The sequence below is a fragment of the Pongo abelii genome, chromosome 16 (assembly GCF_028885655.2).
Source record: "Pongo abelii isolate AG06213 chromosome 16, NHGRI_mPonAbe1-v2.0_pri, whole genome shotgun sequence".
In the NCBI taxonomy this organism is placed as follows: Eukaryota; Metazoa; Chordata; class Mammalia; order Primates; family Hominidae; genus Pongo; species Pongo abelii.
This window is the reverse complement of record NC_072001.2, coordinates 72,828,182-72,846,067: the sequence shown is the minus strand read 5'-3', so window position 1 is coordinate 72,846,067 and position 17,886 is coordinate 72,828,182. Positions and strand designations below refer to the sequence as shown.

The following is a 17,886-nucleotide window of genomic DNA, read 5'->3' as shown; positions in this document are numbered from 1 at the left end:
GAGTGTGTAGCTTTGGAGAGAGAAAAGAACATCTAGAGAGAATTTCTGGAAAACTTTCTATGTCATGGGATATGTAAAACCTCTGGGCATGACAAGCCTTTTTAAGAAAGCCTGCCCTAAAAGTCCACGTGACCCTTCCAGGTTTCTGGAGTCCAACTTAGGTTTCCTTTTAGTATAACTCTGTGCTGAGACTAAACCATATGGGACCCTGAGATTTTTAGGGTTACCATTTATTCGGTCACGATACCAAGCTCTATTATACATTCTAAGGGTTTTTCTAGTGATTCATCTTGTTTTCTGCATATGTGATTATATAACCTAAAACCAATAATAGTTTTCTCTTATTTTCAGTAGTTAAGGTCCTTTTTTCCCCTGACTTGATGAAATTTTGCATTGGCTAGAATTTTCAGGAAAATGTTTAAAAACAGATTGTTGGTAGAAGATATCTTTGTCTTATTCCTATTTTAAAATAGGTTTTTCTTTATCAGGTTAGACAAATACCTTCTATCTCAAGTTTTTTGAGAGAGGTGTGTGTGTGTGTGTGTGACGTTGTTTTCTTAAGAATGGTCATGTCAGTGGGAAGACAGAGAGAGACATTTCTATGACAACTGCTGCCATCACCACCTATGATACTGCTTGTTAGGGAGAGAGTCTGTGAGAGGTTCTGATCCACATGGAGATGGTGCACATGGCAACGGACAGCCACAGGAGGCTGAGGAGAGACGGGACCCCAGGCAGCCACTCCTTTTCCTCTCTGCAGATGCGGAAACAGCCATCTGGAAAGGCAGTTTATTGTGTAATTAACCCTGTAAAGTTGGTCCTCTGGGGCATTCGGGTTCTGAGGAATCCAGGTATTTATCCCAAGTATTTTTGGCAAAAAAAAAAAAAAAAAATTAGCCAAAGCTCTAGAGAGAATTGAGACACTGCCATTGGCCTTTCTTATTCTTTATATTCCTCTGTTTTCTCTTCTTCTAGTCCCCTTTTTTCTCTTCCCTCTCTTCCTTTGCTCTTTCCTCTCCCCTCCAGCCTTCCCTTTAACTCTATCTCTTCTCTAACCATTTCCTTTTCTTTCTTCTTTTTTAACTTTTATCTTTCTTTACCATTCCTTACCATTCTCTACCACCTTTTTCCTCCTTTGTCTCCTCTCTTTCTCTTCTACCTTTTCCTTCCTTCTCTTTTTGCACTCACAGTTCATTGTTTTCTCCCTCTCACTTCCCTATAAGAAAAATCAATTAAAAAGGAGAGAGAGAAAAAAATTATTTGCTTATGCTTGCATGGCCAAAAGCTGAAAGAGGCAAAGGCCGTCTTATCACCCACACAACGAGCAAAGCCCATATTTCTTGTTAAAGCTAGAGGGAAATTTGCTGAGAATGGCTGCCCCCCCCACACATCAGATGCAACTGACACAAAGCCAAATAGTCATAGGCAAAAGGGCCAGAGGCAGGTGCTTCCACAGCCGCCTGCACATAAACCTCGCCCTCCCCAGCCAACAACCCTCCTCTTTGCCCTGCTCCCATGCTTGCCTCCCCCCACCACACGCACACACACATGTGTACACACACACATGCATGCACACATGCACCCACATAAATGTACACACATGCACATACATGCACTCACGCACACACACATGCATGCACACACATGCACACACAGACCTGGCCTGGCTGCCTATCCAGAGCTGCTGAACATGCAAGGGCCTTCACTTCTGCCCCTCCTGCCATCCTGGGCCTCTGCTCCTCTCCTCTTTCTGTTCACAAATCCCCCACGACCTCCCAAGCCGAGTTCAACTCCCACCTCTTCCATGAACCCTTCCCTGGCCACCTCAACTATCAGTACCCTCCTTTCTCTAAGCTCCTAAAGAGCCATGGTATTCCAGCACTGCAGGCACCTAAAACTCACCTAGCCCAGCATTTTCCCAACCAGAACATATCTGGGACTTTGGAAAGCCATATAATAAGCAATATGTACTAGCATTCAATGGTAAGAACAAATAAAACTGGATCCTCTGTGACTGAGAAACCACACAGAACACCCCTTTCCATTGTTCCTCAACGAGAGTGTGACAAGCTTCTCAAAGTCAGGAATCTTGACTCAGCATTCTTTGTGTTCCCTGATGCCCACCATCAGCTGAGCACATAGTAGGCATTGAAAAAGGACTTGAATGAACAAATGAGTGAACAAATGGCTACATGTGTGGGGTGAGCAACTAAACAAATGAGGTGAGTGTATAAACAAGTGATTCAGAGAGTGAGTGAATAAATGAATGACTGCAGGAACAAATCCTTAAACTGTCGTTTTAATAACTGAAGCTGGGTAAGAAATGCCAAGGAAACGTCTTTAGTAATGCTTCCCTTCTTAATGATGGAGAAGTAAAAAATGAAGCCAAGGACAGAGGCTGAGTTGGGAGGTGCCGTAGTGGAGAGCAAAGAGCGCTGGCCTTAGAGCCCAAAGACCTGTTTCCACCCCACATGTGCATCTCACATGGCATCACAGTGTCTCCTGCTGTGCCTCCCTCTCAGATTTGTGTGAGGCCAAATGAGATCGTGGTTAGGAAGCGTTGGGCGTACTCTGAAGTGCTGCACATACACATTGTATTTAATCTTTGAACGAGGTCAAAGGAAGTCAATAGCAGGTCAGGCTTGCATCTGCACATGTGTAGGGACCAGGGCCATCTTGGCCGGCAGAGCAGCCCTCTCTTAACACTGGGGCCACGGCACAAGCCTTCGCTGCTTCAAATCTCAGACGCTCAGGACAAAGAGACACTTAAGAGCCCCAGAGCGCCTAAGCTGACGAGGGAGTGGACCCTCAGAAGGGCTGCAGGTGGGACAGGCTGTTCACCCTCAGGGTACCACCCACAGTGGAAATGCCCAGTGCCCACCTGGGCCCAGCCCTCTGCTCTCTCCCACACCCTCTTTGGATGCGTGGAACTTTCAGCATCTGCATTTTGCTGAAGCACACACAAGCTCTTCTGAAAGAGCAATGGGCAGAGGAAATGGAAAATCTGGGGCCTGATTCACACTTACCAATACTCAGAAAGTCCCCAAAACAGCCTCCACAATGGGGACCCGCCCGCCCGCCTGCCCGCCCAGCTGTCCCCAGTGCCTCGTGATGGATGTTCCCACTTGCTCATAAGTGGCGCCACGTGGAAGGTGCAGCCGTGTGGAGCCTTGCAGGGACAGCCCACTTTGCCTCAGCCATGAGGCTCCTAGGTCACTAGAGCTGTGGACCCCACATGTCAGCTAGACCAGAGGTTTTTAAGTACTTTGTAAGCAATAGAAATCTTAATTTGATTAGAAGCCCTTATGAACCCGTCATTAGAACAGATGTAAGGAGAGCTGTCTCTGATTGTAGTAGGGACTGAATCCCTACTCCCCCAGCCCCACACACAGGCTTGGATCATGTGCACCACCCCTTGAAGGCTCCTGAAACAGTTCTGCAAATTGCTAGGACAATGTCAAAAACAGGCCTCTTTTTAGCAGTGGGTAAACTGAGCCCCAAAGAGAAGACAATTCATGGCCAAGATCAAGCTGCACGTTGATGGTAAAAGTAGAGCTGGAATCCCAGCTGCCCGTCACCCCAAGACCTGTGCAGAGGCAGAAGGACTACGCTTATGAGAATTAACTTCTGAGTCAGGGTGAGGTGATGAAGAAATGCCAACAGGTGTCATTGGATAGCCCGAGTGGACAATATGGTCTTGCCCCAACGCCTTGCTACATTTGTAAGAGGGCTTTGGTAGCCTGAGTTACTCCTGGAATCAATTAATCAAGAGGAGCCCTAGCATGAGAGCCAGGGACCTATGTTTTAGCTTCCACTCTGCCTCGCACCTGCCAGAGACTGGGCCTGTGACTATTTCACTGGAGTTTGACTTATGATCTCTGGGACCCCTTCCAGCTTCAACATTCCACATCCAGGTAATGAGGTGAAGCATTCTCACCTACGGATAGTACAAGGATTCCTCTAGGGAGGAAATGGTCTCTATCTGGAGAGAGATCTTCATGAGGAGATGGAGAGGCGTGGAGGCATGTGATAGTGCTGCAGCCAAGGCCGTGGGGCAAAGGCCAGCCTCCTCTGTAGGGAACAAGGAAAGAAACGGGAGAGAGAATCAGAGAAGGCAGGGACTGGGGAGCAGCAAGATGGTGCAAAGCTGTAGCTGCCTAGAGCAAAAGGCCAGAGAGAAGCACCCAGGAGTGGAGTGGCCAGAAGGGCATTTTAAGAATGGGAACATCTCATGTTCAACTTGAAGTTGTTTGCATTGCAGTGATGTAAATCCTTCCTTCATCCCCACCCCCGCCCCACCCCGTATCTTCAAATAAATCTGCCTCACCCACGAATGCTTTGCGCCAGCAGATTGTTATGTGGAAAATGAGAAGCGGCTGAGCTTCCCATCTGGGTCCGTGAGGTGTGGGATGAAGATAGTAAGTGTGAAAGCAAGACTCTGAGGCAGCCAGAGCCAATTGAATGTGTAGCTTCTGGAGAGGCTCAGAAATCTTGGGGTCCTTGGATCTCCATGGAGGAGGAATTTGGGGATCTGAGCCAATCTTACCTGGATCTCAAGGAACAGGGAAGACCCCCTGTGACTTATAAGCTGAAATATCTATGTTGTCCAACCATGAGCTGTGGTATACGAAAACTCAGAGAAACAGGAGGCAGTGGTCGTGAAATTTTAGTGCATCTAAGCAGGACCTTGGAAGCTTGTTAAAGGTGAAGGTTCCTAGGTCCCATGCCATAGATTCTGATGCAATGGGACTTGGACAAACACTGGGATGAGGTGGTGACATGCACCCAGCCTTTGAAGAGCCTGAAATGCCGCTGGCTGCTTTAGTAACAGGATTCACCTGCAGGCCTCTGGCCACTGCCCATTCCTATTGGTCAAGAGCACACAGGCCCAGCATGGAGCAACCAATTCTTGCTGTGAGCCGCCATCTTTGCCTTAGGATCTGAGTTCCTGACAGCCATGGTCATTGGCTCAGCAGTCCTTTTCTGCCAATACTAGCCCTTAGAGAACACTGCACCTTCTGGGTGGAAAATATCTCTGACTTGAGCTCTAAAACCTGTGATATGTGCCTGAGAGCACGTTCCCTACCCCACATCCAAGCACATCTCCAGGACCTGACTTCTTTCCTCCCTGGACCCATGATTTTACCTGTCTCCACCCCAGGTGGCCCCCCTGGACATGATCTGGGCCAGCGTGCCATATATCCCCTCATGTAGGACTTCCCTTGGACATAGTTTAGATGGGAGAAAATAAGGCAAATAGTGTTAGAAGACAGAGAGAAAGATTTCCTCAAGATAGCCAGTCATAGCCTGGGATGCTGGGCCAGATGATGACCAAAAAGTCAAGAGGCACCCAATGAGCAGGTCAGCCCAATGAGCAGAAGAGAGCACCATGGGCTGGGGGGGTTCTGAGAAGGGCCCAAAAACCTGGAGGGGTTGAGGGGAGAAATCAGAGTTTCATTCATTCATTTATTCATTCTTGGTACAGACATGTGCTGAACACTTCTACATAGGGATACGTGCATAAATGAGCCCAACCCTTTTTCTTAAGAAGTGCACCCTCTAGGAGGGGGTGAAATTGGTCCTTGAAAAGTGACAAGATTCTGAGCAGTAGAAAGGAGGTGGAAAGGTATTTTAGGTAGAGGGAACGACCCGAGCTAAAGTGCAGAGGCAAAACGTAGGCTCAAGAGCCGAGGAGTTGACCAACCTGAGTAAAATAGAAATATATGGAAATGCATGGTAATTTGACAGACCTTTCCTGTGCTCTGCGCTGGACCTGGGCTAGGTGCTGGGGATATGAAGGTGAATAAGGAAATCTCTGCCCTCAATCACTGAAGGCTTTATTGTCATTCCAGGAGGTGTGCAAGAGCCAAAGGGCAGGCAACTCCTCTCACAAAGCATTGCAGGCAGTAAGTGTGGGTATAGAGCTGACCCAGCCAGCCTCATTTCCAAGCAGAGAGACGGGAGGCAAGGTCTGAACTATTATTAAGACAGCTGGCGGGGTTGGCTCCAGCTGCCTGACATAAGATGAAATTTAGTTTGGGGAGATAACCTTTGGGTGCCGTAATTAAGTCCCTGGGCTCTGCCTGGGAGGCCACAGCCTTAATGAAAACAGCCTGAGAAAAACAAATAGCACGGTTGGTGCTCTTGAAGACTAGAATGTGCAGACACACAGCACCTACAAACATACAGGGTGGGGTGCAATCCCAAAACATGCCACTTTCCCTTGCAAAATGACCCTGGTCAGAGCAGGCTGTGGGGAAACCTCACCACTGATTTGTGCAATGAAGTCGTCTTGGGTCAGGGCTGGGGGACGGTGGAGGGTTTTATTACTTTTTGTTTTTGTTGCTTTCTTTTTTCTTTCATGCTTTTTTGTTGTTATTGTTCTCAATGACGTCTGAAAAGTCAAGGCAGCTCTTGGTGGTGATGTTTGGAGCTGTGAAGGTGCCTGGGGTCACCGAAGAACAACTCGTGCTTGGGTGAGGAGCCCTGGAGGAAACTGCCCCAGCCTGGGAGTCAGAGGAGGTCTGTCCCAGCTCTGCTGAAAGCTCTGTGACCTTGGGTGAATGAATTTCTTCCTCTCTCTGGGCCTGCTTTTCAGTCAGCCTCTGGCCCCTCCACACTGGGCTAGAGCCCATAACTCTAAGAATAAGAAATTGTTACATTAACAACATAGAGGTCAAGGGAGAGGGGCAAGAGTTGAGGCCGTAGATGAAGCAGGAGCTTTCAGAAGTAGATTCTGGCCTTTGGCCAACGTAACTGGAGGTTGTTGGAAAATGGGGTGCTGATAAAAGAAAATTTTAGGCCAGGAATGGTGACTCACTCCTGTAATCTTGGCACTGTAGGAGGTCGAGGCAGGAGGATTGCTTGAAGTCAGGAGTTTGAGACCAGCCTGGGCAACATAGTGAGAGACAGTCTCTATCAAAAAAAGAAAGAAGAAAGGAAGAAGGAAGGAGGGATGGAGGGAGAGAGAGAGGAAGGAAAGAAGGAAGGAAGGGAGGGTGGGAGGGAGGGAGGGAGTGAGGGAGGGAGGGAGGAAAGAAAGAAAAGAAAGAAGGCATAAAGGTTTTTCTTTGGAAACAAACCATATGATGATGATGTGGGGTGTGTATTTCATTCTGCTTTGGGTAGGACTTGGTTTCTAGTTTCTATCAGCATGACCTGAGGCTGGAATAATACCCTCTGTGTGTGCTGGCCACTTGGCTTAGCACCTCCTAAGGACCCAGGAGACAGTATTGGAAACCAGAGCAGGACAAATGGCCCAGCTTTTCTTCAATTCAGAAAGAGAGGAGACAGAGGGAAATCCCAGAACTTTCTTTCCTTCCATGTGCTGGTAGATGGTTAAAAACAAACTCATTTTCATGTTCCCACAGTCATTTCAGAGCTGGAAGAACAGAGTCTTCTACCAGGCTCACTCTCTGGTATTTACTGAGCTCCTCAACCTGCCTTTGCAGCCCCCCTCCCCAAGCCCCCTCTGTGAATCAGATTTTTCTCAAGACAAAATGTTTCCAAAGTCTGGACAAGGGACAACAATACTTGCTTTTTAGGTCTCCTGTTTTGTTCCTCTCCATTGCTTTGCTTCATGTCCTTGACAGAGCCCGAAGCCTTGATCTCCTGGCCCAAGGGGATCTGGGTGGTGGCCAAGCCTGGTGGTGACCCACTGTCCACCTGCGTCCAGAGTTAGGCCATGCCTTCAGGAGTGGCTTTTCACAAGGTCTCTTCCTATGGTGAATGTAGAGCTCTGGTTCAGGGCTCCAGAATCAGGTGGGTGGGAACCCAACTGGCCACAAGGGCAGCATCTGATTCTGCAGAAGAAGGGAGCTCCTCTGTGAGAGCTGCTTCTCTTCCCTTGGGAGAACAGAGCTGGTCTGGACCCAAAGGAGCATGTCCCAGATGGAGTCTGGAAAGCAGTTCAAGTAGGTGTCTTTGAACTCAAAAATATATTTAAAGATGATCATGTAGGTGAAACCAGCAGGCACTTAAAACATGTTTGAAAGAAAGAGTGGGAATGATCAAGAATGAGAGAAGAGGGAGGGAAGATGGCAGAAAGGTGGGAAGGCAGGCAGGCAGGAAGGTAGGGAGAGAGAGAGGGAGGGAGGAAGAAAGGCAGGAAGGGAGGAAGTCAGGAAGGAGGGAGGGAAGGAAGGAAGGAAGTTACTTCACTTCTTGAAGGCTCAGTTTTTCATCATCTGTGAGATAGGAATAACATCCCTTACATCAGGCTGGCTGTGAGAATTAGAAGACATAACTCCTGTGAAAACCCCAATACAAAGCTGGTGTTTCAAAAATATCACAGAGGTGAAGTAACTGCCCAGTGAGGCACAGCTTCCATGTGACTGAGGTAAGGCTGGAACCCAGGGGAATCTGACTCTAAAATTAGTAATTTCCATACCACACCCCAACCTTCTTGGACATGAGGTCACTGAGTCTAACACTTAGTCACATGGTGTCTTCAGACAACATGGTGACTCCCACCCAGGGGTGCTCAGAATCCCCCCCTCCACTAAGCCCCAAATAACAACCCAAGGAGAGACTAGCTCATGCTGGAATTCACCAGAGGAAACAACAGAAATGTCTCCCCATGGAAATGGACAACAACCTGCTGAGAAACTGACATAGGGGGCAGCTGGGAAAGGGTGGTGAGCCCCAGTTTCTTTTCAGATTGATGCCACCTAATAACCTAAGGCTGCAGAACTACCATGAGTCACTGCCTTTGGTGCCTCTCAGCCCTATATCTCTCCCACATCCGAATATTACACAGGTTCTCACATGTTTTTTTCTTTAAACCATCTCAGTTCCAGCCCAGGAATCCCATAGGCCTCCCTCATATCTTCAGCCAGGACCTGGTAAGCAGACCCGATGGGCACTAGGGCCACCCATGTCAGGGAGGGAGGTAGGGAGCCCAGAGCCCAGTGCTGGGGGAGGCTAGGAAGTGACTTTAGCATCTCCCCATCTCTCTGCAGTTCTAGTTAATCTATGTGCTATATACCAATCAAGGTAGAAATTAACATAATCAGCATAATTTCCTGGACACACAGTTTTAGTTTCCTTAAATATGTGTGGTTCAGACAATAAGAGATCCTTCCCTTTCACCAGAGAGATCAGAATGACCTGGAAGCTTTCTGGGGTGGGGATAAGAGTATGTTTGCTGAGAGCATCTGTGCTCCAGGCACTGGGTCAAGTTTTACAGAGCCATTCAGTCTTCAAGACCATCCCCAGGAGAAGTAGGATGTTGTCTCTTTCAGGTAAAGAAACTGGAATTCCAAGAGTATAAATAACTTAACCAAAGGCACACTAGATTCCAACTTAAGGCTGCTTACAGTCAAAGCCAGGCAGTGTTCCATTATTTCTTTCTGTTTCTAGAGTCCCCCAAACAGGAACCAGCCTTTTCCTTCTACACCTAAGAGCATGGTGGTTCTAAAATCTCCAGGATCTAAAGCCTTCTGCAAGCAATGCACCAAATTAAAGATGGAAATTGAACACTCCTGGATTAGTTCTCAAGACCCTCATTGGTGAGTATGCACTTAAATATTAAACTCAATAATCAGCGCTGAAGAAAGTTTAAATATTTTGTGGAGCCAAGATGGCCAAATAGGAACAGCGCCAGTCTACAGCTCCCAGTGTGAGCGACGCAGAAGACGAATGATTTCTGCATTTCCAACTGAGATACCGGGTTCTTCTCACTGGGGATTGTCAGAGAGTGGGTGCAGGACAGCGGGTGCAGCGTACAAAGCATAAGCCAAAGCAGGGCGAGGCATCGCCTCACCCAGGAAGCACAAGGGGTCAGGGAATTCCCTTTCCTAGCCAAGGAAAGGGTGACAGATGGCACCTGGAAAACTGGGTCACTCTCACCCTAATACTGCGTTTTTCCAACAATCTTAGCAAATGGCACACCAGGAGATTGTACCCCGCACCTGGCTCAGAGGGTCCTACGCCCACGGAGCCTCGCTCATTGCTAGCACAGCAGTCTGAGATCAAACTCCAAGGTGGCAGCGAGGCTGGGGGAGGGGCGCCTGCTGTTGCCGACACCTGAGTAGGTAAACAAAGCAGCCAGGAAGCTCGAACTGGGTGGAGCCCACTGCAGCTCAAGGAGGCCTGCCTGCCTCTGTAGACTCCACCTCTGGGGGCAGGGCATAGCCAAACAAAAGGCAGCAGAAACCTCTGCAGACTTAAATGTCCCTGTCTGACAGCTTTGAAGAGAGTAGTGGTTCTCCCAGCACACAGCTTGAGATCTGAGAACGGACAGACTGCCTCTTCAAGTGGGTCCCTAACTGCCGAGTAGCCTAACTGGGAGGCACCCCCCAGTAGGGGCGGACTGACACCTCAGACGGCCAGGTACTCCTCTGAGACAAAACTTCCAGAGGAACGATCAGGCAGCAACATTTGCTGTTCACCAATATCCACTGTTCTGCAGCCTCCACTGCTGATACCCAGGAAAACAGGGTCTGGAGTGGACCTTCAGCAAAATTCAACAGACCTGCAGCTGAGGGTCCTGACTGTTAGAAGGAAAACTAACAAACAGAAAGGACATCCACAACAAAACCCCATCTGTACGTCACCATCATCAAAGACCAAAGGTAGATAAAACCACAAAGATGGGGAAAAAACAGAGCAGAAAAACTGAAAATTCTAAAAATCAGAGCGCCTCTCCTCCTCCAAAGGAACGCAGCCCCTCACCAGCAATGGAACAAAGCTGGATGGAGAATGACTTTGACGAGTTGAGAGAAGAAGGCTTCAGACGATCAAACTATTCCAAGCTAAAGGAGGAAGTTCGAACCCATGGCAAAGAAGTTAAAAACCTTGAAAAAAGATTAGATGAATGGCTAACTAGAATAACCAATGCAGAGAAGTCCTTAAAGGACCTAATGGAGCTGAAAACCATGGCACGAGAACTACGTGATGAATGCACAAGCCTCAGTAGCTGATTTGATCAACTGGAAGAAAGGGTATCAGCGATGGAAGATCAGATGAATGAAATGAAGTGAGAAGAGAAGTTTAGAGAAAAAAGAATAAAAAGAAATGAACAAAGCCTCCAAGAAATATGGGACTATGTGAAAAGACCAAATCTACGTCTGATTGGTGTACCTGAAAGTGACGGGGAGAATGGAACCAAGTTGGAAAATACTCTGCAGGATATTATCCAGGAGTACTTCCCCAATCTAGCAAGGCAGGCCAACATTCAGATTCAGGAAATACAGAGAATGCCACAAAGATACTCCTTGAGAAGAGCAACTCCAAGACACATAATTATCAGATTCACCAAAGTTGAAATGAAGGAAAAAATGTTAAGGGCAGCCAGAGAGAAAGGTCGGGTTACCCTCAAAGGGAAGCCCATCAGACTAACTGCGGATTTCTCGGCAGAAACTCTACAAGCCAGAAGAGAGTGGGGGCCAATATTCAACATTCTTAAAGAAAAGAATTTTCAACCCAGAATTTCATATTCAGCCAAACTAAGCTTCATAAGTGAGGGAGAAATAAAATACTTTACAGACAAGCAAATGCTAAGAGATTTTGTCACCACCAGGACTGCCCTAAAAGAGCTCCTGAAGGAAGCACTAAACATGGAAAGAAACAACCGGTACCAGCCACTGCAAAAAACATGCCAAATTGTAAAGACCATCGAGACTAGGAAGAAACTGCATCAACTAACGAGCAAAATAACCAGCTAACATCATAATGACAGGATCAAATTCACACATAACAATAATAACCTTAAATGTGAACGGGCTAAATGCTCCAATTAAAAGACACAGACTGGCAAATTGGATAAAGAGTCAAGACCCATCAGTGTGCTATATTCAGGAAACCCATCTCACATGCAGAGACACACATAGGCTCAAAATAAAGGGATGGAGGAAGATCTACCAAGCAAATGGAAAACAAAAAAAGGCAGGGGTTGCAATCCTAGTCTCTGATAAAACAGACTTTAAACCAACAAAGATCAAAAGAGACAAAGAAGGCCATTACATAATGGTAAAGGGATCAATTCAACAAGAAGAGCTAACTATCCTAAATATATATGCACCCAATACAGGAGCACCCAGAGTCATAAAGCAAACCATTAAAGACCTACAAAGAGACTTAGACTCCCACACAATAATAATGGGAGACTTTAACACCCCACTGTCAACATTAGACAGATCACTGCGACAGAAACTTAACAAGGATCTCCAGGAACTCAACTCAACTCTGCACCAAGCAGATCTAATAGACATCTACAGAACTCTCCACCCCAAATCAACAGACTATACATTCTTTTCGGGACCACACCACACCGATTCCAAAATTGACCACATAGTTGGAAGTAAAGCACTCCTCAGCAAATGTAAAAGAACAGAAATTATAACAAACTCTCTCTCAGACCACAGCGCAATCAAACTGGAACTCAGGATTAAGAAATCACTCAAAACCGCTCAACTACATGGAAACTGAACAACCTGCTCCTGAATGACTACTGGGTACATAACGAAATGAAGGCAGAAATAAAGATGTTCTTTGAAACCAACGAGAACCAAGACACAACATACCAGAATCTCTGGGACACATTCAAAGCAGTGTATAGAGGGAAATTTATAGCACTAAATGCCCACAAGAGAAAGCAGGAAAGATCTAAAACTGACACCCTAACATCACAATTAACAGAACTAGAGAATCAAGAGCAAACACATTCAAAAGCTAGCAGAAGGCAAGAAATAACTGAGATCAGAGCAGAACTGAAGGAAATAGAGACACAAAAAACCCTTCAAAAAATTAGTGAATCCAGGAGCTGGTTTTTTGAAAAGATCAACAAAATTGATAGACCGCTAGGAAGACTAATAAAGAAGAAAAGAGAGAAGAATCAAATAGATACAATAAAAAATGATAAAGGGGATATCACCACTGACCCCACAGAAATATAAACTACCATCAGAGAATACTATAAACACCTCTATGCAAATAAACTAGAAAATCTAGAAGAAATGGATAAATTCCTCAACACATACACCCTCCCAAGACTAAACCAGGAAGAAGTTGAATCTCTGAATAGACCAATAACAGGCTCTGAAATTGAGACAATAATTAATAGCTTACCAACCAAAAAAAGTCCAGGACCAGATAGATTCACAGCTGAATTCTACCAGAGGTACAAGGAGGAGCTGGTACCATTCCTTCTGAAACTATTCCAATCAATAGAAAAAGAGAGAATCCTCCCTAACTCATTTTATGAGGCCAGCATCATCCTGATACCAAAGCCTGGCAGAGACACAACAAAAAAAGAGAATTTTAGACCAATATCGCTGATGAACGTCGATGCAAAAAACCTCAATAAAATCAAGCAGCACATCAAAAAGCTTATCCACCATGGTCAAGTGGGCTTCATCCCTGGAATGCAAGGCTGGTTCAACATACACAAATCAATAAATGTAATCCAGCATATAAACAGAACCAAAGACAAAAACCACATGATTATCTCAATAGATGCAGAAAAGGCCTTTGACAAAATTCAACAACCCTTCATGCTAAAAACTCTCAATAAATTAGGTATTGATGGGATGTATCTCAAAATAATAAGAGCTATCTATGACAAACCCACAGCCAATATCATACTGAATGGGCAAAACCTGGAAGCATTCCCTTTGAAAACTGGCACAAGACAGGGATGCCCTCTCTCACCACTCCTATTCAACATAGTGTTGGAAGTTCTGGCCAGGGCAATCAGGCAGGAGAAGGAAATAAAGGGTATTCAATTAGGAAAAGAGGAAGTCAAATTGTCCCTGTTTGCAGATGACATGATTGTATATCTAGAAAACCCCATCATCTCAGCCCAAAATCTCCTTAAGCTGATAAGCAACTTCAACAAAGTCTCAGGATACAAAATCAATGTGCAAAAATCACAAGCATTCTTATACACCAACAACAGACAAACAGAGAGCCAAATCATGAGTGAACTCCCATTCACAATTGCTTCAAAGAGAATAAAATACCTAGGAATCCAACTTACAAGGGATGTGAAGGACCTCTTCAAGGAGAACTACAAACCACTGCTCAACGAAATAAAAGAGGATACAAACAAATGGAAGAACATTCCATGCTCATGGGTAGGAAGAATCAATATCGTGAAAATGGCCATACTGCCCAGGGTCATTTATAGATTCAATGCCATCCCCATCAAGCTACCAATGACTTTCTTCACAGAATTGGAAAAAACTACTTTAAAGTTCATATGGAACCAAAAAAGAGCCCACATTGCCAAGTCAATCCTAAGCCAAAAGGACAAAGCTGGAGGCATCATGCTACCTGACTTCAAACTATACTACAAGGCTACAGTAACCAAAACAGCATGCTACTGGTACCAAAACAGAGATATAGTCCAATGGAACAGAACAGAGCCCTCAGAAATAATGCCACATATCTACAACTATCTGATCTTTGACAAATCTGACAAAAACAAGAAATGGGGAAAGGATTCCCTATTTAATAAATGGCACTGGGAAAACTGGCTAGCCATATGTAGAAAGCTGAAACTGGATCCCTTCCTTACACCTTATACAAAAATTAATTCAAGATGGAATAAAGACTTAAATGTTAGACCTAAAACCATAAAAACCCTAGAAGAAAACCTAGGCAATAGCATTCAGGACATAGGCATGGGCAAGGACTTCATGTCTAAAACACCAAAAGCAATGGCAACAAAAGCCAAAATTGACAAATGGGATCTAATTAAACTCAAGAGCTTCTGCACAGCAAAAGAAACTACCATCAGAGTGAACAGGCAACCTACAGAATGGGAGAAAATTTTTGCAATCTACTCATCCGACAAAGGGCTAATACCCAGAATCTACAATGAACTCAAATTTACAAGAAAAAAACAAACAACCCCATCAACAAGTGGGTGAAGGATATGAACAGACACTTCTCAAAAGAAGACATTTATGCAGCCAACAGACACATGAAAAAATGCTCATCATCAATGGCCATCAGAGAAATGCAAATCAAAACCACAATGAGATACCATCTCACACCAGTTAGAATGGCGATCATTAAAAAGTCAGGAAACAACAGGTGCTGGACAGGATGTGGAGAAATAGGAACACTTTTACACTGTTGGTGGGACTGTAAACTAGTTCAACCATTGTGGAAGTCAGTGTGGCAATTCCTCAGGGATCTAGAACTAGAAATTCCATTTGACCCAGCCATCCCATTACTGGGTATATGCCCAAAGGATTATAAATCATGCTGCTATAAAGACACATGCACACGTATGTTTATTGCGGCATTATTCACAATAGCAAAGACTTGGAACCAACCCAAATGTCCAACAATGATAGATTGGATTAAGCAAATGTGGCACATATACACCATGGAATACTATGCAGCCACAAAAAATGATGAGTTCATGTCCTTTGTAGGGACATGGATGAAGCTGGAAACCATCATTCTCAGAAAACTGTCGCAAGGACAAAAAAACCAAACACCGCATGTTCTCACTCATAGGTGGGAATTGAACAATGAGAACATATGGACACAGGAAGGAGAACATCACACACCGGGGCCTGTTGTGGGATGGGGGGAGGGGGGAGGGATAGCATTAGGAGATATACCTAATGTTAAATGACGAGTTAATGGGTACAGCACACCAACATGGCACATGTATACATATGTAACAAACCTGCACATTGTGCACATGTACCCTAAAACTTAAAGTATAATAAAAATAAAGAAAGTTTAAATATTTTGTTAAAATTTATCAAAACTGATATGCCAATTAGCAACTGCGCATCAGTCCAGTCCTGTGCCAGGCATATTGCAAGGTTCAAATGAAGCCTAAGATGTTCTTAATGGCCTAAGTGGGAAGACAAGATATTACAGGAAACAGCAGAGAACAATGTTTGACAGTTTTTAATCAAATATAAAGAAATTTGGCTCCACCACTATGTGACATTGAGCAACAATTTTAATCTTATTGCAGCTTCATTGCCTTATCTGCAAAATGGGAACAGTGATACTATCTCCCTACAGAATTACTACGAGAATTGCATAAGGCAATCACTGTTCAGCTCAGTGCCAGCTGAACAAGCTCTCAGTAAGTGCTGGTTCGTATCCTTGCTGTGGTCGCCAGGACATTGGGAACTAATATTTATTAGAGAGCTCCTCCTTTGTATCTATGGCCATTCAAGACACCTTCAAATCCTCAATTCAATTAGTTCTTTGTCATTCGCCTCATTTTCTAGAAGACAAAGCTGAGGTTTGGGGACTCATAACACAATTATGCACCAGCAAAGTGAAAGCTAGGTCTATTTGATATCGAGACAGATAAGACCAGGTCAAATCAAACAAACAGGTATGTTTTTAGCATTGTTAGGACCCTAAGATCTCTAGGATGTTCTGGATGAGGCTGTATAGTAGGAGGTTCTGCAATGATGGAAATGCCTGCATCCACATTGGCCAACACAGTAGAGCACTTGAAATGTGGCTAGTAAGCCTGAGAAACTGAATTTTTAATTTTATGTAATTTTAGTTAATTTAAATTTAAATAGCCACACGTAGCTAGTGGCTGACATGTTGGACAGTACAGGGCTAGACTACGGTTGGCACCCTGTTTAACCTTGCATCTGAGCCCCTCCCCATCAGTTCCAATGTCTCATTAGTGGTAACTCATTTGCCCGGGTCCCCTGGCCCTGTACTGCTAACTGACATCCCACATCAGTCTCTGTCTTCCTCCCCTTTTGCTTTGGTGACACTTTCTGCCCACCTCACCCAGCCCCTCCTAGGTCTGGCCCTCGGCTTCCCTCTGTTTGACCCTGTGCTCTGGCTTCCTATTGCATCTGCTGAAAACTCCCCAAACCAGGGCCAGGATTCCTGGCTTCTTCACCCTTATCTCAATACCCACCCTCCTACCAAGAATAATCTACCAGGCACAGGTCCTGATGCCCCAGAGGTGTGTGTTTGGGTTGGGGGTGGGGTGGAGTGGCAACAAAGGAACAATATGTTCCAAACCGACACAAGCAAGACATTCCAGGGTATTTCCTTGTTTCCATATGAGAAAAACAAAGAGAATAAGTGAAGACCCCTGCTTCAAGGAGCTTCCATAGTCAGTGGGGAGCATGAGGCAAACTGAAAATGCAAGAGAGCAATGACCTTGCAGCACAACAGGAAGACACATCACAGCTACTCAGGCCAAGTGCGCATTCAAACCAGAAGTTCTCTGGGCTTCAGAGGAGAGAGGACTCTCTGGGCTGGATTCATCAGGGTGCTCCTGGGAGAAGGCAGAGGGGTCCCCTCCCAATCCAGGCTCTGTCTCTCTCCACTCTGCTGTGGCTGGGAGGCTGATCTATAAGGGCCGCGCGAGGGTCTTCTTGTCCTTCCTCTCCAAGTTGGGTTTGGCCAAAGTTGATGGGCAGCAGGGGATGCACAGCAAGAGGAAAGAGTAGGGTTTGCACTCCTCTGGCTTCCTCTCTGCCGAGCTGAGGGTTAGCAATGATCAGTTTCCTCCAGCGAAGGCCATGACTCCCACCAGGCAGTCCTCACTTACGGCTGTGGGCCTTCTGTGGTTTCCCTCCCTCGCCTCACCTCTTCCAGCCTAGGGACAGTAGAAGCTCCCCACTGTAGTCGTCCCAGGGTTCTACAACATCTCATGTTGCTCTTGCTGTGCCCTGGCCATTCTCTTATAAAGCATCCCTCCTTAACTCTCTTCAAATGCCTTTCTGAGGCATCAACTGTTTCTTGCCAGGACCCTGATTGATACAGGGTCTATGCCGGGTCTTAAAGGATGAGCAGGATTGATATAGGCAGAGGAGCAGAGAAAACCTGAAAAGCAGGCACAAGGCTGCAGGAGCAGTGGCAGAAGACAGCAGCCTTGCTCAGGAGGGCCAGCACAGTGAGGCTGGGGAGGGGCTTTGTTAGGTGGGG

The 17,886-nt window shown here is 45.7% G+C and overlaps 1 long non-coding RNA gene across 1 annotated transcript in view; it reads right to left on the bottom strand.

Annotated features, from left to right (window-relative positions):
• Positions 1-17,886, bottom strand: part of LOC112129099 (uncharacterized) — a 114,085-nt gene that overhangs the window by 62,767 nt on the left and 33,432 nt on the right. The window contains exon 3 of the long non-coding RNA XR_008513671.1: positions 3,938-4,071. This is a non-coding gene — a long non-coding RNA (uncharacterized LOC112129099). The remainder of the gene's footprint in view (positions 1-3,937; positions 4,072-17,886) is intronic.